Source organism: Strix uralensis, chromosome 17 (genome assembly GCF_047716275.1).
Source record: "Strix uralensis isolate ZFMK-TIS-50842 chromosome 17, bStrUra1, whole genome shotgun sequence".
In the NCBI taxonomy this organism is placed as follows: Eukaryota; Metazoa; Chordata; class Aves; order Strigiformes; family Strigidae; genus Strix; species Strix uralensis.
The window spans coordinates 1,263,071-1,286,833 of record NC_133988.1 but is presented as its reverse complement, the minus strand read 5'-3'; the positions used below and the strand labels follow the sequence as shown (position 1 = coordinate 1,286,833).

General features: G+C 40.0%; 1 pseudogene; it reads right to left on the bottom strand.

Annotated features, from left to right (window-relative positions):
- Nucleotides 1-483: 483 nt before the first annotated feature.
- The window catches only part of LOC141951433 (uncharacterized), a 33,715-nt pseudogene continuing 10,435 nt past the window's right edge, over nt 484-23,763 (bottom strand).

The following is a 23,763-nucleotide window of genomic DNA, read 5'->3' as shown; positions in this document are numbered from 1 at the left end:
GAAGCTTTCTTTGTCAACTACTGCTTGCTTCTTCTCTTCCTTCTAAAGCCTCATAGGCTGTCCCCTCCCCCCCCCCCCTTTTTTTTTTTTCAGAAAAACCAAGCAGCAAATCTTGGTTTTCAAGGTATGTTTTCCCAGCTTCATTAAGTAGCAATTCACTTAAGCATAGGTTACGTATTGGTGTTTTACACACAAGATGAAGTTTGAAGAATTCACAGCAAGGCGGTGCTGGTGACAGGATAGAAAGGAACAGGCACTTTCACTTCCATTAGGTATGATGCTTTTTCATTTTGTGACACTCCTGTTCTTCCCTTTTCACATGGAGAAGATCTCATGTAGGCTTTGCCATGTGATAAATGAGGGGATTTGACAAAGGCCAGTTCCCCTCAAGCGCCCACACTGTTAACACCTGACACGAGATCTGCTCTGTACTAAAGACTCCGCTGAGACCTCCAGTCACTTACAATTTCTGCTTGTTGCTCTACACAACGTTTTCTGGCCTCTGAAAATTTTCTCATTTCTCTGTTGTGATGGCTCTCAGCTTCTTTCACTTGACTTATGAGTCTCATTTTTTCCTCCAGCCAGTTCCTTCTATCAGCTTGATACTTTGCCTCATTCTCCTATTTTAGTGGAACCAGAAATAAAGCCATAGGCAGAGATTAAGCAACACAAAAATCCAGATTACCATTAAACACATTACTTTCAAAAAGATAACAGAAATACTAGCACAGTTTTACTCCAGCATATTCCCAAGTGCAAGCATTACATTCTCATTTGTTCTTTTCCATTTAAAAAAATTGTTAGCAGTTTTCAGAACTTATTACTCGGACGGGCATGTCTTCAGGGAACAGACTTTTTTTCCTCTAAAACATGCTCTGGGTAAGTCACAAACACTATTAAAGTTACACCAAAGGTAATGGCAAAAAGACCCTTTTTACTTACAAATTCCCAATCTTTTATATTGCCTTGCAGGACATGTTAGGAAACCTACTTCAAGACTGAAAGGCAAAAAATGCAGCACAATTTGAATGGGAAACAGAGACAGTGTGTAACCAGGAATGTTACTTCAATCCACAGCAACTTTGCCTCCTTCTCTACCACAACCAAACCTCTTGTCAGACATTCTCCCACACAAGACAGGAGGCACCTGAAAAGCTGCCTGGGAAAAAAGTCTGCTTTCTAATCCAAGGAGAATGAAGAGGTGAACCCTCAGCCTAACAGGAAGGGCTTACAGGTCACACAGCAAGCACAAGATCTCTAAAGAGTCTGATTTATTTGCCCAAGCAACTGATGGGAAAAAGGTTTGAAACAATCCAGCTCCTGACATCTGTTCAAGACAATTTTAAGAGGAGTCCAGCTAGAGAAGCACCGTCCATGGCAGCACACCACAGCGAAGGGTGCACCCCACTGTGGGGCATCAGTGATGCTGTGTATTACACAGACACCCATCCAGACTTTGCTGCACTGACGCACTGCAGTTTTTAGAGGTTTCCTTCACCAGTGTAAGAACCGGCCACATCATGCCCTAGCTCTTGAAGATAGTGACACAAAAATAATTTAGACTCCTAAATGAAAGTTATGGTTTTAAACCTAAGTATGAATTACATCACCATGTTTTACCTTCAGTTGTTTTTGCAGCTTTATTAATTCCTCATTTTCATCTCTGTTTTTTCCGTGGCGTTGCTCATCTTTTGCTGCCAGTCACTATTGCTCTGGTTATTCAGCTCTCTGTATTTCTGCTTCCATGCTTCCAGTTCTAGTCAGTACACAAAATGAGGTTATATAACACACAGTTTAAATGTATATTTGACCACATTCACATCCTTCTACTGAAGTTACATGGATTTATCAGCTGTGACCACAAAGGGACAACAGAAGCCTTTACCTGTTAGAAGTTTGTTATGTCCTATATACAATTAACGCCTAAATAACACTCAACAAATCAAAACAGAGATTTAAAGCAGCTATATATATATACACAATACATCCAAAACAATTTTGCCTCCCTGTTCCCTTTGCATGGAGAGATTACCCCGAACTAATCTGTTGGTCTCTTCTAATTTGGCTTCAAGCACTTGACCTTGTTTAATCTGAGTCTGTTCTTGTTCTTCTAATGCCATCCGCAGATCTCCAATTAGTTTTTCCTTTGCACACTGTCCTGATTTGGGCCAGGACAGAGTCAGCTTTCCCTGGGCTGAGAGGGAGCACAGCTGGCGGGTGGTCCCAATGCTCACTGGAGTATTTCCCACCGGTGATGCCGTGCCCAGAGGGTACAGCTGGGCTGGGCTCTCTCTGCCACTGCTGGTTTTGGGTGCAGTCGGGTGCTGCTATGGGGTGGGGGGGGGCGGTTGCCACGCTTGGTAAGACACTGCTGCATTTTACCCATTTTTTTTGACTCACTATTGTTACTGTTGTTTTCTTGTTATATTTAGTAAATTTCTTTCTTTTTATTCAACCTACGAATTTTCTTCTTTTTGTCCCTCCCCTGTTTCACCGGGGAGGGGGGAGGTGAACGGCTGCCACGTGGCGACTGGCTGCCGGCTGAGCTCAAACCTCAACACACACAGATCTGAAAATAAATTTACAGATGAGCCCCCATCCTAGCTCCCACCATTCTCTCCCAAAGTGCCTTCATCACAAGTAATTTCCCCCATTGCCTGAGATCCAAAGCTCTATTAGAAAGAAATAGAGTATCTCTACAGAACTTTCCAAATCCAGAATTCTGAAGTGATTCCCATCAACTTGATTTAGGTGAGCATGTCAGTGTTAACGTCAGACTAAGGCTGGTATTAGATGAGAAACTAACTATTGTTCAACTGCTGAGTGTTTATCAAACCTGCAGAAACTGTTACTGTGCTAGTTCATGTGTCAGTGTTCGATGTTGTTACCATGGCCAGCTAAAGTGGCAAATAAACACCAATATCGAGTAAGTTAACACTGATACAGCAAATCCAGCCTTTCTTTGGGGCTTATGTTTCTTATTCTAAGACTGTTTCTTTGCTTTCAAATATTCCTGCTAATAATGATTCAATAAAAATTAGTTCCTGACTATAACATTTTAATGTCCAGGTTGGAGTTTCTCAGTATTTTAAAATATAAATATGCAAGACTCTCCAAATTAGTTAACATCACAACTCATTATGTTGCCATTCCACACCCAAAAAATGGCACAATAAGGGCTTTTTCTGACCTTTACACGCTTTCTCATACTGTTTGGAGATTTCTTCCAGCTTCTCATTATTCAGCTGCTCCTAAATATCACATTGAAAGCAAATTAAAGAAAACATGTCAAAAACATGTTGAAAGAAACAAATACACATGCTACATATTAGTAGCTTTTCATTCTGAGCCTCAATAAGTATTAAATATTTAAAGACAGTCAAGAATAAATAAGTTTTTCATATATTGAAAGGAGCATTCAAGCTGTCTAAAAAAGTGTTTAGAAGACATTACTCTAACAAAAGAAAAAAGTGTTTCCTGACACATGATCCCATCCACTCCTTGCTACTTCTCAAAGGATTATACACTGCATGTTGAGTAGGGAAAAGGTCCTGAAATGTCAGGCTACTGGGGAAGACATTAATACTTTTTTAAAGCTTAACTTTCAAGCCCGAACTCTTGCAATAGTCTTCTGGATTTTAAGTTCTTGCGATATCCCATGAGGTTCTAAGAAATCCTAGTGCTTCATAACTAAATACTAACAATCAACATTAGTAAAAGTTATTCCATTTTTTCATTTATTTTCCCCAAACTTAATAGAAAACATCTCAGATTTTAAAAAGTCTCTAGAAGTCTGTGCTTTCCTTTTCCAATTAATCCATCTTTTCCTCCCAGAGATGAGCATTTTCCAAAAGTCTGAATTCTGAGGCTTTGCAGTCAGCACAAACAACAACATACGGCTACTGTTGTTATGAAGATTACAAAGTCCTCCTCCATAACCAGGTTAGCTGACTTTTGACAAGCCTTTTTCAAGTGTATCAATAAAATTTACTCCCCCCCTTCAATATCAGTACTAATCCATGTTTTGACCTCCGGGCTTTAGCTCACAGCTCAATGGCAATGGAACTTTAGACTCACTCTCACTCTAAATGGATCGCTGAACGCAGCCTTGGTATGAACCACTTCTAACAGCTGGGGCTTGAGACTTGTGAAAACAGGTTTTACTAACAGAACCCCAAACACACTTGCAGAAGAAACATTTGGCCTGGGGTTACAAACCTCTTTGTGTACTTGCTGAATTTGTTTCTTGGCATCAGAAAGTTTCTCTTTCAAATCTGCATTTTCTTCCTCTTTCCTCTGCAAATCTTTTTTCAAGCTCTGTACAAGGGCAGAGCTCTCAGAAAGATCTTTACGTAGCCTTGTGTTAGAAATGAAGAGACATAAATAACATTAGTGTTACACATCTCAAAGAAACAGCTTTTACACATTAACTCAGGCTCTTTGATGGCTGGTTTTATTCATGAATAGAATCGCAGATCTATCAGCTAAATGACAAGTATTATAATTTTGGATTTCAGCTACTTATTATATGATCCTGAAGTAATAAACCACTCAGATTCACTCTTGAACAGTACAATCTTTTAAAATTCTTGTTTTTAAGCACAGTAGAGTAACCATTTCTACCATTAGGTGTCCTTACACAGTAACAAAAGGGACAAGGTTAATATCAATTAAGTATAAACTTGATATTTACATCCCAGACCTTGTAAGGATCAAAATAAATAAAAATCAAAAGAAAGTAGAAAAACCAATAACATTGTAACAAGTCCTGTTGTTATTAAGTGCTACAAAGTCATTAAGAAGTTTAATGGGTTTATTTTTAAATGGTCATATTTATTTTAAAAAGCTTACAGTAAGTTATCTTGGATTTTTACTTCGCAATTACCTAATAGAAGATATTCTTAAATTCCATAATTAACAATACAAAATAAGGTCTCACAAAAGGAAAACCTTTCAAAGTTTTACAAGCACAGGGTCAGGGATCCCCAGACTTTCATGCTAAATTGTATTTTAGAGCACATGCACGTGCCCACAGATATTGGAACTAAAGAAACCCCAGTCAGAAGGGCTACACAGCATCTTAAAGCCATTTTTACAGGATTGCAATTTCCTTGCCACATAGCAAATATAATCTCTCAGATACATTTAATCTCTTATTTCCTAAAGATTTAAAAAGTAGAGGGGGCTGGGGAAGTTCTACTCTCCTACACCCATTATTCCTTCAAGTTCTTACAGTATACTGTGTTCACCTAGAACAGCTATTACCAAAACCAGCTGTTTACTGTTTAATTACTAGGCTTTTTTTTACTTTCTTCTTTTCCTTTTTACCATTCAGTCCTTTCTAAAGAAATCATTGCCTGCTTTTATACGAGTTACAGGATATAACATTAAACTATGCCATTTCCTCCAAAAAGGGTATGTAACATAATACTATTAGAAATCCCCAAATAATTCATCATTTCCTGTTTCCCCCTACAATAGTTCTGCAGGATTTAGATCGATATTTCTGAAAGAATACACAAACAGGTGAGGAAAACAGAGCTAGCAAAATATGCAAATATAGAAATCAAGTAGTGGATTAAAAGTTCTTAAGCAGTTTGGTTAATAAAGTTGACAAACATGCAAATGGGTTATGTCACAATAAATGGATGTTCACAGAAGGTAGTTTTAACTTGAGTCTGTTCTCAAAGGGCTAGGAATTATCTCATTGTTTACTTACAATTCTATAGATTGTATTTGCTCATCCTCATTTTTCTCCCTTTCTTGAAGAGTGTGTTTCATGTTCTCCAAGCTGTTCATCAACTGCACAACCCCCTCCTTTACATTTGCTTCCTGATCATTTAATTCTTTCAGTTTTTTGTCTGAATTGGCACGTTCCTCTTGCAGAGCTACTGTATTACTTTCCAGATTTAAAATAATAGATTCTTTTTCTTTAAGTACTTCTTCTAACTTTGCTATGCTGTCATCTTTAGCTCTAAAAGCCTCCAAGAGGCATTCAAGCTCTCTTATTTTTCCCTTGGAGCTGGTAACTTCCTCTTCAAACACTGCAATTACTCTGTGATCTTCTGCAGCCTGTTTTCCAAAATCCTGGGTTTTCTTCTGGATGTGCTCTTGTAACTGGTTCATAAGAACTTTTTCATTTGTGGACTGATAATCTTGATTTGCAGTCTCATTTAACTTTATTTTTAGTTGATTATTATAATTCTCAGCATCATCAAGTCCCTTCTTTAAGTCTTCAACTTGTTGAAGTGGTTCTTGAATCTGCTGACTTTTTTGTGAAGAAGCTCTCTCCAGCTCATCTTTCTGAGAGTCTAAGGAATCCTTTAGATGAACTGAATCAATATCCGTAGTGTAAGACTCAAAGTGACATTTATACAACTCATCTACTTTGGACTGCATTGTTTTAATTAGCGGCACTTTATAAATTATATTTTGTTTAGCACCTTCTACTTCATTATTTAGCTGAATCATCTTTTCTTCTTGTTCCCTATTGATAGTTTCTGTTTGTCCAATTCAGAAACAATCTCCTGATGGTCAGCTCGACACTGCTGGAGTTCTGCACCTAAGCCAGAAGCCCTTTCTTCAGAGCAGAGAGCTGGAGATTCAAGGTTTTTATTTGCCCACTGAACTCCTTTTTGTTTTTTTCTCTTCTGCACTGTTCTTCAGGTGCAGCTAGCTGACCTTCCAAGGTTTCCGTTCTTTCCCTCAGTGCTAGTATTTCTGCATAGTTCTCAGTATTACTTGCTTTCACATATTCAGTTCTCTTTTGGTCCAGAGAGTCATCTTCCCAACTCTCCTTCATACCTCCTAAAAAACCAAAAAAACCAAACCAACAGTTCAGGATGATTAAAATCAATAGTACAAGTCACTAGCACTGCCAAATAGCAATTACTACACAGAAAATGGTCACCAGCTGAAAGCCACACCCTTATATCACATGGCTTTTTGAAGTCTTGAAGTAAAGCCCCTCGGAACAGTTTAAAATGCAGTAGGTGCCTCTTAGGCTTACAGACGTGGTTTGCAGCAAGAGGTGTTCAGGAGCCTTAAAGAACATTTTGCCATGGCTATATTCCAGCCTTCTGCTCTGCACCACTACAGAAAAATCTAGCTAGTTTTACTAATGTGTAGTAATATCTATGAGCTAGATAATGTTCACAGTTACGTCTAGTTTCCACTTTCACTGGTTCAACAATCCTTTTAATACAGCCAATCCCCCATTTTACATTTAGAAAAGCAATGGCATTGTACACTTCCCTGAGAATTTTCATTCATACTCAATATGCCCTTACTTTAAAAATTAAGCTAAAAATCCAGCACAAGTGTTTTGCTTAGTGTTTGGGACTTTCTTCTCTTTTTTCAGTTGGTTTCTAAACTAGATACAAGGAGAACTACTTATGCCCACACCTAATGTGTTGCATGTAAGGTTCTCCCAGAAAGATCTACAACATTCCATCACGATCCCAAATTTCCATAAATATTTTATTAGCTTAAGACTGTTTTTTCCCTGAAGTAAAATCATAGGCATTTCACCACCTTCAAACCTGACTCCAGCTGTATTTTACACAAGTGTTTTAGAATCCAACTGTGTCCATTTAGTAACATGCAGGTATGTTTTAGTATTAAAACCAAGCCTGACTATCACTACAGGATTAGGCCATCACAGCTCTGTACTCCAAAGTGATACTATAGATTTCTGTGAGTACTGCAACTTCAGTAAGGTAGAGTTTGGCAGTCATCTCCCTTTGGGAGCATTAAGCACACGGGTACCTGTGTATTGCATGGAAACATCCTCTGAACAGATCCAACAAGTTTATTATAGAGTCACTAACAAAAAGTCGTACTGAAGCATTAGAAATAGTGGTTTCCATCTCAATTCAGGTTTTGGTTTTTAATTATTTTTAGAGGGATCAAATTCTACAGGACACTTTTTTCCTCCTGCTTTTCTGTACCCTTTCTTTTCTGTTCTAATGAGATGTATCAAGTGTTCCTGCTAGGCCAGAGGAAACAGCAGCTTTACTCTGGCTTGTAAAGCCATGCTTCTAAATACTACAAGATTAAAAATTTGGAACTGGGAGATGGTTTTCTCTGAAAGCCTAGTTGTGTGGTCTCAAGAAAACACATCAGACAAAATACTACAAACTCCTAACACTGGACATGAATTTTATATACTTCACTAAAAGGGAGAGGTGCCGAGATGTCTTAAGACATATTTTGCCATCTAAGGTGCCAAGATACAAAAAGTTGCAGAGTTTTGCCCAACAGCTCTAGTGAGAAGGGTATGATCATTCATAAGAGGATTTAGAGGTGATCGAGATGCTTTGTACTGACAACCACAATCATGTAGCAAAGCAGGATAAATACTAGTGCAAGAAGATATGTGATATTCTGTGCAGAAGCTTCGTACGTAGGAAGTACTAAGAAAGGAAAAAATCCCATCCCAAAACATGGGAGGCAAGTCCTAGAGAAGAGTACAAAAACCTGAACCTCAAGACAAGATAACCTATCTTCTCACGAAATAAGCTTTGATCACAGGCCACTAGCATGTCTAAATTCTACAACAAAGCCATTGCAACGTACCTGCGCTCATTTTCCTATTGTACCAAGTATGTTTAACAAGAATGGTTAAATGTAAGTATATATAAGTTTCATCATTACGGAGCATCTAACAACTCAGTTTTTAAATTAGATGCCTTATATTCTCAACAGCCACAAATCAAACATATTTAACATGACTGAAGAGCCTGCTCTTCCCAATAAAAAGACAATCTCAGTGCTGTCATTGATTGGCACTGCTAACTAATTTCTTGTTTGAGAAGAGCTATCACTTCTCTATTTTTTGCTGCTTTAAACAAGTTTCAGTCATGAGATAAGAAACCTATTACTATATAGTATATCGAAGAGTCTACATCAGCTTCAGTTCTCACCCCCTTCCTGTAACATTTATATAGGTGGCACTATCAAATGGTCATGCTAGGATCCAGAATTCATCCCAACCAGAAAAGGTAGAGATAAATCAGAAATGCATCTGGTACAGACAGAAGCTTTTCTTAAGACAGACTTCAAATGACACGTATTTGAACAAGCTGCACAGACATCAGAAGTGCCCTACTGGATGACACACCATCAGTTGACCTTGACCTAGCCTATTATTTTGCCTCCTTCTGCTGCTGTTGGCAGGCCCAGCCACTTCCCACAAACCTTTTCTGACCTAAGACACCTGGGAATGTTGGAGGAACATGAGACAATCAGTCCCTGCCTGACCCTTTCAGTATCTGTGTATGATCCTGTTGGCTGTTAGCTTGTCTAACCACTCCTGGGATCTGAGAATTATCTGTCTCTCTCACCTTCTAGGGCAACAAATACTAGAAGTTCACTACCCATGGCATGAAGTGCTGTGTTCCATAAACTTAAACTGATCTTCTAGATTGAGCATTCCCTTGTTCTTTCACTGCAGTGATGAATGACAGTCCAGCATTCAGTTTATTCACCATCTGTATCCTCAGTTTTCTGTGATCATGTGAACTTGACAAGTCTCCTTTTAACATGTTTTATCCCTCTTTATGGAGATAGATATTTTCTGATCCCTATTTTTAACCTTATTCTCTTTTTCTATCCTATCCTCACCCAAACAATTGCCTGGAAGATCTTCTTACTTGCACCTATTCTGCAGGAAGAAGGCAAGAAAGTGAGGGATACAAAGGGAAGATCTTTCATTCTCCTTTGGCATATGCTTCCCATAGTCCTATGAGAGACTGGAGCCCAGCTCTGTCCTGAAGTCAAGTAAGAGACAGGCAGATCTTACAAATACCATTTTGCACAAGTCAGTCCCATATAGCTCAATCTCACCAAATAATAGACTTTAATGAAATGGATAACATAAGTAGTGGTGTCCTTTTAAGTTTCACCCTCATGCTTGAAGGTCGTCAGCTGTAGCTGGTTTATTCCCCTCATTCTAAAAAGACTGGTAAGCTCACAGATAAAGCAAGGAAAGCAAAAAAGATTGGAAGTGCAAATGTGAGACCTGCACAAAATATGTACCTGTGGACTTAAAATAATTTTACTTGATTCAAGTGAAAAGCTTTTCTCCTTTGCCAGCACTGTCACCTTGCCCAAAGCTGGTGAGTTCACAGCAGCATACAGCACGAAACCCCAAGTTTCACAGTCTGTGCTGTAGGACTGAACAATCAGTAACTCACTGACACCTTTGACGCCTGCGTAGGCAATTTTAAAAAACTTGAGTGGGGGATGCTGCTTTCCCAGAAGTCCACCAACAGCAAGTTTAGTCCAAAAACAACTGTTAAGAAATTGATTAAGAACTACAGCGGAGTCTGCAAGAACATTAACAGATGAGAAAAAGCAGCAGAAAGGAGAGTCTAAAAACTAACTTTTATTTTAAGCATTTAGGAGTGAGCAGTACAGGACCTTCTGCAAAAGATGATATTTACATACCAGTTACTTTGATTTACAGTTTAACACAGTAGATTTTCTCCTCACAACATAATGTTTACACTTCACAATTTTTCGCTTCTGTTCTGGAATAGTAAGCAAGTTTTTTTGGAAGGCCCCCTGTTGAGTGATGGTAGAAATTTTACCTTTCTCTGCAGGTGGCTCTTTTTCCACAATAGGCTTACTTTCAGAGCAATGTTTTCTTCCCACTTCCAATACAGTCTCCTCACAATCCTTGAATTGGCTGCTTTCAATCACTTTGTTAGAGTTCTTTTCTGTGAATTTTCTTTTCATGGTAGTTACAGTGTTGTCCTGTGTTAAAATAAGATCAATTACTTTGAAGTTTTACCAAGTGAGCACTTAAAAGCCTTAGTAATCTTTTAGATGCAAATATTTTTACAAATCTATCTGGGTAACCTGTATAAGGGGTTGTCAGAAGAACAAGTCAGTTACAGCTCAGTTACTCAAGCAAAAAGCAGGTACCCCTTCAGACAGTAATAAGCACAATGTTTTGCACTGTACAGAAAGTAGAGCAAGAGACTAGGAAACTACAAATGCAAAACGAGTTTACCACCTGAAGTATCCAGTGTCGAAAGAGTTGAGGAAATTAATGATTTGCTCAAAGGGCCAATGGTCAGCTCTACAAGTTCACAACTTTCTTCTCATAGTTGGTAGAGCTGGGAGTTTTAACCGCCTTCATCAAAGCCACAGATCATTTTTATCATGACAGATCTGATGCAATTTGAAAGCCCAGTCAGTTCTGTCATACATACTTTATATTTGTATATTTGACTAAGAATGAAGTTTCTTTACTCACAAGATGACACAAGTGCCAAGCCATGCTGGTTGCCAAGGACCAATCACTCATCTAAGTAAATAATTAAAAAAAAATAAATCTGTAGAACAGACCTGAGGTTTGTGGTCACGTTTTAAGTTTCATGCCACAGAGACTCGTCAAAACACTGGACAGAGCTGGAGCCTTTCTCTTGGCAGGAGCAGTGACAGGAAGCAGTCATCACAACTGCCATCACCCTGAGCATTCCTGCTACTGAAAAGCTCAGGTGCTCAGAGGCAGAGAGGGAACAGAAGATTAAGTATGGTCAAAGCCTTCAGTTCACATTGGAAGAGAAAAAGGGATCAGATGCTGCCTAAGTTTAATTTAAAATGTTCTCAGAACTACGTTTCAGGTTACTGGGCATCAGGCTCAAAAAACCACCTAACTGCATGTTTTGATTTTTTTCTAACCTGTATCCATGTAGCCCAGCTAGTCTTCTGGCATTCAGCAGCCAGCAGCAGACTAGCCAGCTGCAAGTTTTATTGATCCCATCAAAAGCAGAGATACCCTGGCCATCCACTCTTAGTTCAAACTCTGCTCAATACATTCACATTATTGCTCTCCCTTAAAAAGTTTGTGTGCATGGTGGTAGTAGGTGGAACACACTGATTTTTGTTGCCAATTTACACAATCACTGTCCTTCTCACTTTAACTTCTAACTTCAATTAAATTTGACCTTTTGCTGCAGCAAAACCTCCTTTCCTTCCTCTTCCATTCAGGCAAAAATAAAAAGACAGTGACATAATCCCTCTCTTCCCACTGCTAAAGTCCTCCCAGTTTGAGTGGCTTTTTTTTTTTCCTTTAGAGTGGCTCTTCACAGTCTCATTGACAGTCCTCCAATAATAACTCCAGACCGCTGCTTCCAGAAGTCTTATTTTCCACACACACCTCCACACACGTTCTGCTGCAACTTTAGTTTCAATGCCAACTTCACCTGCTGCCATTTCAAGAAAGTAGCAATTACTTACAGAAAATTTCAATTTTCCAAAATAGTCAAGTCCATTATAAGCACAGATTTAGATTTTTTTTGTAAACAGAAAATTAAGATGTCTAAGACTTACATAGTCTTTCATGTTTTTTTCTAAACAGGATATCAAATCCTGCAGTCTCATGGTAACATGATCTTTTTGCTCCACGATATCCATTAGTTCTTGAATCCTTTTATTCTGCGTATTCATTTTCTTAGAAAAGAAAGTAGTTCAGTCAGTGTTAAATTCTTGAACTATACGATGCATTTAGAAGCAAGATCAGTTAAGCTAAGCTTGATATAAAAAAGCTAGAGATGTACTACAACAGCATTTTAAGCCACTGAAATTTTGTATTAAAGCAAGTAATTCTGCACAAGGTTTTTTTTGAGAAAGTTACCTCAGTTGGTTCTTTATGCTGCTCAGCAGACTCATCCCATTTAATCATCTGCATTTCAAAGTCTGTAACAGGAAAAGAAGCCTGCATCAAATAAGCAGCCATTACACAGTTTACTCAGGAATCCATTTTTCCAGATCTTCTGGTACTTTAGTAGCTTTTGAATAGACTCATTTCTTTTTGTGTTGGCTTCTACTTGCAGGACACATTTCAAAAGTTCAGGTTGTTTTGAACAGAATTGGGCCCTGCAACCCATATAAAATACAGACCACGTCAAGAGACTTCTGCTGAAATCGTACTATGAGGTATTGCTGCTTTTGTCTATGAATGTTCCACAGAATACCTGAAACCACTGCATCAGCAAAATGTAAAGTGCTGGGATCACGATATAACCATGAAATCACGAATAAATAATGTTGATGTGTCACCCTACAATTCAGAAGTCTTCAACTGACAGTTTTAAGTTTTGTCTTAAAAATGAAATAATCAAGGCCTGTGGAATTGTTCAACCTGAACATACACAAAACAATTGATTATCACCTCTATGCATACGATTTGGTTCCAAAATCCTGCTCAACTGGATTTTACAATGCTCAACTACTATTTTACAGTAGTAATTTCTTTTTTCTGTCACATCACACACACATCCAGCTCACCTTTGGGTTTCTGTGTCAGCTGCTCTTCAGTTTTGATTAGCTGATTGGTTTTCTTTGTCAGTTTTTCTTTGGTCTGAGTTAGTTCAGTGGTAGTTTTGCTCAGCTGTTTTTCAAGCCAACCTGTGGCTTCCTGTGGGTCCTCTAGAGACACCACGTGTCTGTGTGTTTCTTCTGCCTGCTTTTTGATATCAACGACATCATCCTGCAGAGAATCAGTAACGCCCTCAAGATCAATGTAGGTGCCTGGCCCTATGCCATATTCTTCACTCTGAAAGATAATTTATATCCATTTAGAAATAGCAAATAATTACACAATACCCATTATTTCTACTGAAAATTTGGAAGACCATTATGTCCTCAAACATCTAAGCACAGTTAATTCTGACTTTAAAGCCCTCTTGTGGGTTCACAGGCAATTTAATTGCCAGTTTCTGTCTACCTTCACACAGAAGTCTCCAGCATCAAGTAACAGCTACTTTATTTTTAAAGCATTTAATGGCCCACCATCACACTCCCTTTTATATCACCACAAAAACATCCCCTCCAAATTTAATATAAAAGCTAGCATTTTTACCCAATGAGAACACTGAATGAACACAGCAAGCAAACAGTTTTAGAAGGAATACATCTGAAATTTTCAAATATCAGTAAAAGGTTGGGAGGTCAAATAAGTTTGTGGCAACTTATCAAATTAAGTTGTACTTAAAACATTGACTTTATATCTTTCCTCCTTGTTTTTTAAAAACAAATGGTTCCAAACTCAAAGAACCAGCCTCAACCTAAGAGTTTAGTTATGCTTAAGTGTATATACAATTCTCATTGCTTCAGTTGCAGCCACAACAGCCTTAAGAGGAAAAAAGTCTCTGGGACCACTCCAGTACAGTCCATATACAGGGCCTAAGAATTCAGCTTCAAATACCTTAAATAGGCACTTAATGCAACAGTTTATAGCAAAATTGCAGCTTTTCCCCCAGCTTCTTTGTACCAGTAATTTTCACTTTGTGTTGCAGAAATGCAGAAAACCCCAAAGATTCCTAAATGCATATCTGAGGCACAGCAACTACTCCTATTTAACATGATAAATGTATCTTGCTGAGGACACAGTCACACAGCATGCCATTCCTTGAAACCGTTCTTCTAATTCTTGAGACGTACCATCACTATAACAGGTGGTTAGTGAAAGGGATGTTATCAGGGGGATAAAAATACCAGAGGTCCAGCTTGTTCACTGCAAGGCTGATCCTTTAGTTTATTTTCTTCATCCATGTCTTCAAGATAACCATCTACAAGTTCCTTGAAGATTTCCAGGCGCATGTCAGCATCTTCTTCAAGCCGTTCTCGTTCGTAAGAAAGGCACTTACTATAGTAGGGAAAATAAGTCAGATAAAAGCTAGCTAGCAGGAGCTGCTAAGAAGTTATTAGTACAGCTGCCTATAAACAAAGATGGGTTTTTCTTTATTTTGGCAATAATAGAACAATACACAAAATGGTGTTGCTACACCAAAGCAGAAGTGTATTTCCTGCACACACACTCCTGAAGAATGAGGGGGAGACATATATACAGAGATTATGGCTGACACTTAACTACGAGCATTTTTTCTAAGCTTCTAGAGCCAGAATACCCATCCGAAGTATCACTAAGGCTGCAGTAACCAAAGAATTTGCAAGTGTCACTCTTTCTATAGACATCCTATCAAAGCTCTTCTGTTAGGGAGAGCACTGCAGGAACACTGCTGACAGATTACACACACCCCCCTCCACCCCCCCCAAATCAAAGCCTTTCCTACACAGTATTTTTCCTGAACTCATAGTCCAAACACAAACTGATCTATTAACAGAGGCAGGAAGTCTAGCAGAAGAGTGTGGTCTCTTATAGCCAAGAGACAGATTTAAGAAATAAGTGAATTGAATTTCATTGTTTTTAATCATTAACTTTAAAAACCACTCAAAGCTAACTTACTTGAAATATATTTCCAGCTCAGCAAAATATTGGGCAAATTCCTGCATCACCTCTTCACGAATTTGTAGTTCCAGCAGTAACTTATTCTTCTTTTCAGCAATAAGTTTGTTCTTCAACTCTTCTATGAGACTCAGCAGCATCTAGAATTACCATCAGTATTAAGTTTTTTATAAAGAAATGGTTTCCCAGAAGTGAGATTTTTCTCATTCCTCAAACACTACAACACCACTTTACTCTTCCACCTGACAAAAGCTCTTCCAGTTCTTTTATTAGCTGATTCATAAACAGGAAGATTTATGAGTAGAACAAAAGATCTCTTTGGTACTAACACAGCAATTTATAAGTTTGCACAGAGCAGAAATTTGTAAAGAACATCCATTTTATTACAAGAATTGTTGAAGTTGCTTAAACAGGCTTAAGCTCCACAGAATTTGGCTCTTGTTTTCCAGATGCTCATTTTTGGGGCAATATTAATGAAACTTCCATAAAACAGTTTCTAGTCCTCTGTTCCCTCCTGTCTTCCCTAGAAGTGACTGAATTTGCTTAAGTAACAGTTTTCAGCATTTTCTTGTGCATAGAATACAGAGGAACAGTCTGTATTGCTAAAAGCAGGTAATACTTGCTGTGCATTGACAGGAGGAGGAGAGAAAGCCAAATCTGCAATTCTTACTGCTTAGTCTGTATTTAGACACATTATAGAGTTTTCCTACAACAGGCACCACATGATGAGTAATCCCACTTTTAGTTCTTAATGCTGGATTTAGATAGAATAAGGGTGATCAGAAAAAAAAACCCCAAAAAAACCCAGGTGAGATGTTGAAAGAACGCAGAGGGAGCCCAGCCATCATTTAATGCACAAAGGCTCAACTTTATTAGTACTCACACTTCTTTTATATCTACAATAATTAGTTCATACATATTGCAAAAAGCGAGCTCCTTATAGGTTGCTAAGGTTAGATACCTTGGTTGCTAAGGTTAAATACCAATCCCACCCCTTATGATTTCTGCAAGGCCTTCTACATAGTCTTGCTTCTGTTCTTTGTTCTTCTTTGATACTTTTCGGTATTTTCCCATCACGTCGCCGTTGTCAGCAGTTCCTCGGTGCTGTGCCCTTTCTCACGTAGCCAGTTGTTAGCAAACTGCTCCACATCTCCCCCGTTTTCTTTTTGCACTTGTACTAAAAATATTGCAGAGGCAGTCTTCTGCAGGGCCCTTTGCAGAAGACTGACAATACATGGCAACATCAAAAGTACAACCACAATTACCAAGATCACTACCCCTATAGACTTGATCAGAGATATTAACCATCCTGAAAGTCCCCATTCTTTTAACCAGCTTTCAATCCCTAATCCATCTACTTGTTTCAAATTGTGCAGACCTTCTTGCAATTTCCTAATCTTTGCATGGACTGAAGAATAATTGTCTGTCAGGTTCATGCAACACATTCCTTCAAATTCCTCACATCCATGGCCTTGTGCTAAAAGCAAAAAATCAATAGCTGCTCTATCTTGTAATACTGCATGGTTAACACTTTCTACATCTGCTGTAAGCCGATCTAAAATTTCAGAAGTGCGATTAAGCTCATCTTTTGCCCAACATCCTATCTGCTTTGCTAAGTTCATGGCTTTATTAGCCGCTCCTCCTGGCAAAATAGTTGCAACTAACACCTGTGTAAATTCTGTCCAGAATCGTGGCTCTCCTATTCCACTACAATCTAATTCATGTATGGACCGCTGCGTCCTGGTTCTGTTAGTAAGTTTCATCAAGGCAGACATATCTGGGTGAAATAAACTTAGTCGTCCCAGGTAACAGGGACCTCCCTGTGGATGTATCGGTATACCATTCCAGGCTCTGTCACCACATATTAAAAAGATTCCTGTTGGTAGCTCTCTTGCTGTTGTTATGTTGCTACCATTACAGCTTGAATATAGTTGCTCATACACACTACCAGGGTCTAATGCTGAATCTAATGAAGCCCACATCTTCCTGTGTGTATTAAGGTGTTCCTGCCTTGGCAGAAAGCTGACCCATTTTCCAGTTCTTTCAGTTGTTATGCTAGCATTTGCACTTCCAAAAAGTTCTAATTCCTCAGGTGGGGATTCTAATGTTGTATTTAGTGATAATATAAGCTCACACTGATGTTTCCCATCATCCTCTGTATAAGCCGCACTGCATAGTGTCTGATTCACAACATAACTACAAAACTCTCCAGGTTTCCACACTGGAAGTCCAACCAAACAAGTACGGAATGGATGGTTGATACTTCCTAAAGCCAAACAGAGTGATGACTGTCCTGTCAAGTTGGCCAACGTTACCCACACATTTTCCCTTGGCTGACTAAACCTCATCAATGCATCTATTGCTCCACTTAGTGTGAGGAGGTAAAGACAAATTATACCTCTTTGTTTCATTGTTTTACCTTTTTCCCTATTGTTAGATATCGTCTCTGCATCTGTCCTAAGCAAACATGACTAACACTTGTCACCCTAACATTTAACCATTCAATAATTCCCCAAACATCTGACAGCGTTGCCCAGTAAAGTGAATGTCCGAGTAGACTCTCAATCCCCGCTAGAACCGGCTGAATCTTCAGTCGCTGTCGATGAGCTTGTCTCTCCTCTGGTGTCATTGGGAGGTGCGGCAGGTTTCGCCCATCTCGCTGGAACCCATACGGTGCCTGTTGGTGTAGAAACACAAAGATATCCCCTTCCCCATATTACTACTTTAGCTGGTCCTTTCCACAATCCATCTTTTGGATCCTTATAATTTACCCATATCTCTTTCCTTCCCTCACTTACTTTTGCCTTTTCATAATGTAGCATAGCTGGTGGTTGTTCTGCGTCTCCAAATATACACAAGTGATTCATTACAAATAATGTTTTTGCTAATCTTTCTTGTACATCCTGTATTTCCTGATATTTTGCTACATAACGTTTCAAGGTACTATTTGCTCTCTCAACTATGGCCTGTCCTGTGGGAGAATGCGGTATCCCTGTTACATGTTTCACTCCCCACTTGCTTAAAAATCTCTGCATTCGACTTCCAACATATGCTGGTCCATTGTCTGTCTTTATAGTATTCGGGACTCCCATTATTGCAAAACAACATGTTAAATGTCTGATTACCTGTGTGGCCTTTTCCCCACTCTGCGCGGAGGCCCATATATATTTGCTATAAGTATCTATAGTAACATGTACATATTTAAGTCTACCAAAGCTTTGTATGTGAGTCACATCCATTTGCCATACTTCATTAGATTTTGTCCCTCTAGGATTGACTCCTATTCCAATACCAACCCCTTTATTGTGAAAACTACAAACAGGGCATGTTTTTACTATGGCCGTTGCCTCCGCCATTGTGATGCCAAACTGTGTTTTTAGCCCTTTTGCATTCTGGTGGAATATGTCATGTGCTTCTTTTGCCAATTTGTCTTTCGGCATGGGAACATGTACAGCAGTGGATACTAATTTGTCTGCTCGAGCATTACCTTCCCCAAGTCCTATATCCCATTTATGACTCCTAACATGGATTACAGCATACGGTTGTTCCCTTATTTTTATGGCCCTCTGTAATTGTAAGAACAGCTCATAGAGACGCTTATTTTGTACTTCCCTGACTTCTGCATCTTCTATCCTTGCTACTATTCCTGCTACATACATAGAGTCAGTTACAATATTCAATGGCCCATTAAACTTAACCATCGCCCAAACTACTGCCAACAGTTCCAAAGTTTGTAGTGTGTCTTGTGCTGTGGCTTTTAATATCTCGTGTTTCCATGTATTATCTTCCTGCCACGTTATAGCTGCTGTCTGAGATTTCTTTCCTGCATCTGTATAAACTGTGATGGCATTCGGGATCAGCGCCTGTTGTCTTTTTGGCTGTTCAATCCAATGTAATTGCCCTAACCATCTCAAAGGTTCCATAGATAATTGATCAGTTGACAACATCATTGGCCCATTTAACATGGCTTCCTGCAATGCTGTGCTATTTGCCAGGTACCACTGCATGGTTTCCTTCTGCATTGGACAGTATATGAATTGAGGTTCTCTTCCACTTATTTGAATAACTCGCACACGACCTTTCTTTACTAAATTTGCTAGTGCCTCAATTTTTTGAAGTAGAGATTTTGATTGTTGTAATGCTGGCGTGATCCATTCTAGCACCCATGTCTCCCCCGTTTTCTTTTTAGACTGCGTAATAGCTCCGAGCAAATGCTGTGAACCCATCCACACAAGTATGTCCAGGGGGAGCTCAGCGTCTCTCCGACGCACTTGTCCAGAAGTAATACGGTCCATAATCTGTTGTAGCACTCGCTTCTGGTCTGCTGATAAAGACACCACCTGTGCAGGGTCATTTCCTTTTAACAGTGGTCGTAATTGTTGTAAAAGTTCGTTTGGGATGCCCACTATAGGTTTTAGCCATTGTAAATCTCCTAATAGCTTCTGAGCATCATGCAGTGTTGAAATTTCAGGATTAATTGTTAATTTTTGTGGTGTTACTATTTGTTTCATCAAAGACAATCCCAAATACTTCCATGGAGCTGTTTTTTGTATCTTTTCTGGTGCAATTACCAATCTTTGCTTTGCAAGGGTGTTTACAATTTCTTTTATCTGTGCTTCTGTAAATGGTTCTTTCTGTGCAAATAATATATCATCCATATAGTGATAAATTATAACATTAGTCCATTTTTGACGTAATGGCTGTAAGGCTGCATCTACAAAAATCTGACATAAAGTTGGACTATTTCTCATTCCTTGCGGTAAAACTGTCCATTCAAACCGTTGATCTGGCCCTTCTCTATTTATTGTTGGTAAAGTGAAAGCAAATCGGCGCATGTCCTTTTCATGAAGCGGAATCGTAAAGAAACAATCTTTTAAGTCCACAATCAATATAGGCCATTCATAAGGTAACATAGCTGGATTCGGCATACCTGGTTGTAAAGCCCCCATTGGTTCCATTTGTTTGTTTACTTCCCTAAGGTCATGCAAAAGTCGATATTTGCCTGATTTCTTCTTTATGACAAATATCGGAGTATTCCAAGGACTAGTAGATAATCTTAAATGTCCTTGCTGATATTGTTCTTGTACTAGCAAGTGTGCTTGCTCAAGACTTTCCCTTTTTAGTGGCCACTGCTTTACCCATATTGGATCGTCAGATGTCCAAGTTATAGGGATCGGGAAAGTCCAAGCAATGGCCATTAGGATAAATGGTGATCGTTTGTCAAAACTATTCCCATTTGTGCTAACACATCTCTTCCAATTAAACAATTTACCCCTGGAGGTAATTGCACTACAGCAAGCACTGCTGTGACTGTTTGTCCTTCAATTGTTAATTGCAGGGGCGGCGTTCGATTAGCTAAGGTTAAACCACCCACGCCAGTGATGGTAGTGGTATGCTCTTGTAACGGCCAGCCTTGTGGCCAAGAAGAAGGCGACAGTACGCTGGAATCTGCGCCTGTGTCTAACAACCCTTCCACAGTTATTGCGTTACCTTGAAATGACAGGTGAACAGTCTTTCTGGGTCTCGTACTCAGATCCAGTGTTAGCAGGGTCAGGCTTCCTGTAGATCCGAAGCCTTTGTTTCCGCGACTCTCCTCAGTTACTGGTCGTATTGTTTGAGTCACTTGTGGCAGGGGCACCAGCTGTGCAATCCGTTGTCCCTGTGCAATCTTTACTGGTGGATTCAGTGTATATGCCATAATATAGATTTCACCTTCATAATCTGCATCGATAACTCCCGGTAAAACAAATAGTCCACATTGTGATGCCGATGATCTTCCTAATAATAAAGCTCCCATGGCTCTCCCATTAATGATGATAGGTCCTCGTACGTTCGTAGATATTGTTTGAGGATTATTTGTTAACAGGATAACATCTACTGCTGCTGCCAGGTTCAACCCGAGACTTTCCCGGGTGGCGGGCTGAAGGACTGCGCTGCGGCTGCAACTTTCATCGTCGCGCGGCGGCCGGCGAACGCGCTCCGTGTGGAGTTTCCCGACCGTCTGTGGCAAGCCCCCTCATTATGGGAGTTGGATCGGCAAGTTTGACACCATACATTTCTGGCTGTACAACTCTTTCGTACATGCCCTGGAGCTCCACATCGGTAACACCGCAGCTGCCCCTTTTGAGGTGTTTTCACTCTAACTGCTGGCGAGGTCTGGAGAGGCGCAAGGGCTGCCATAACCTGACTTTGAGTAGCCTGAGCCTGTTCTTTCATTCCTTCCCCTAATTTCTTTATTGCCTCTACAAGAAAAGCCTGAGGTCCAGTGGGTATCGATGATGCCTTTTCAAGTGCCTCCTCTATAGTCCAATTTGCCCTTAATGTATTCAGTAAACTTTTTGTAGCAGGATTGCCATTTTGTGAAATACATTGTTTTAAGAGAGCACCCTGCATGTAGATAGGTACTCTTGCTCTTTCAATTGCATTCACCAACTTATCTACAAAACTGCCCAAAGTCTCTTCTCTCCCTTGCTTAATCCCCATATACATTGGAACTCCGCCTGGCTCTTTTACTTGCTCTATGGCTTCCCTCACTAACCTCATTGCCTCTCTCACCTTATCCGGACCGAGCAATGCTTGAGCTTCTACTCTAGCATAAGGTCCTAACCCCATTAATTCATCCATTGTAATCCCTTGTAATGGATCTCCTGCTTGCCGCTGTACCGCTACCGATTCTAATACTCTCGCTTGCCAATGCGCATTAAACAACAACCACTGACTAGGAGAGAAAATTAACTTTGCTATACCCCGACAATCTGCAGGCAAAAGAAGTTGAGTGCTCCAGAGATAATCTAACATTTGACGAACTGGTTCACCAGTAACACCATAAGAACTCACTGTAGAGCGCAATTGTGACAAAAGCTTCCAATCTAATGCCGTAACAGTAGCATTTATTCCACCAGCTGGGTTCGGCTGAAACTGAACTGGAAAAGCCATTGCTGTCGCCATCTGAGTCATCTCCTCATCCCCTTTTTCTAACCCCTCTCGTGCCAATGCATTCCAAGCCCGACACCTTTCTTTAGCGATCTCTATCCCCAGCCCATCTTCTGAGCCAGGAGTAGAATTCTCGCTTTCCGGCGTCACAGTGTGGCTGGACGCGTCAGGGCTACTCAGGGCGGGGGCGGGGGGAGCGGTAGGGAGAACTCGTTCTGAGCTTTCCTGTCCCGTCTCTTCGGAACGTAAAGGTGGTAAAACAAGCTCACGAAACGTAGGCGGTAATGGCCACCTAGTTTCCTCCTCCCCATATCTGGTGTTTTTCTCTTTTGCCGCAACTGCGCCCTGTGCAGCTCTTTTCTCAGCCTGATACCTTAGCAATTCATTATGAACCACCCTCCATAACTTTCCCAACTTTTTCGCTGTCTTATCATCGTTCAATGTTAATTCCCATAATTTATCTCCAAATTTTCGCCATTCCGATAACTCATGAACTACATGTGGATTAATAAAACAACCTTGCTCTACCCCATAAGCTAAAAGCCCCTGAAGATCCTTTTTTACATCTATTCCCTCAACCCGGCGTTGTGTCAGCCAGGATGCAAATAAATCATATGCTGCTTGCCTGTCCATACCTGAATTTTTTCCGTTGCAGCCTTTCCAGGTCTCGGCAGCACGTATCAGCAGGGTTCACCTCTTCTGACACCCAGGGCGCGGGCCTTTTCTCTTATTTCAGTAGCCTTTCGCCGTCCTCGCTGCTTAAGGACCTGAACCACTTTCTCTGGTCTTTATCCTTCGTGGTGCCTTATACGTCCTTTGGCACGTATCACGTCGGGGTCACCATTTGTTGAAAGAACGCAGAGGGAGCCCAGCCATCATTTAATGCACAGAGGCTCAACTTTATTAGTACTCACACTTCTTTTATATCTACAATAATTAGTTCATACATATTGCAAAAAGCGAGCTCCTTATAGGTTGCTAAGGTTAGATACCTTGGTTGCTAAGGTTAAATACCAATCCCACCCCTTATGATTTCTGCAAGGCCTTCTACATAGTCTTGCTTCTGTTCTTTGTTCTTCTTTGATACTTTTCGGTATTTTCCCATCACGTCGCCGTTGTCAGCAGTTCCTCGGTGCTGTGCCCTTTCTCACGTAGCCAGTTGTTAGCAAACTGCTCCACATCGAGAGATGGGGAAAACCAGAATAATACCTTGCTTCAAGACTCCATGCTACGCTAATTCTTAACACAGCCCTGGCACATACCATATACTCTTTTTTCCCAATAAGAGCTGTATTTTCTACATATTTCTGCACTACTTCTTCTCTTGACATATGCTGTTCCTCCCTGTCATTGTCATCTTCGATCACATCTTCTAAGCTCCTGCCCCATGGGGCAGTAACTCTTTTCCTTGAGATTGACATTTTAGTGTGACTAAGTAGTGATGATGTTGTTGCTGATTTCTGGCCAAACAACTGATCTTGGACAAGAACAGATGTGTCCATAGCTAAAACCTACCCAGAAAACAAAGAATAAAGTCTTCAGTATTTTTTAATCCTCTACTGGCACTTCCA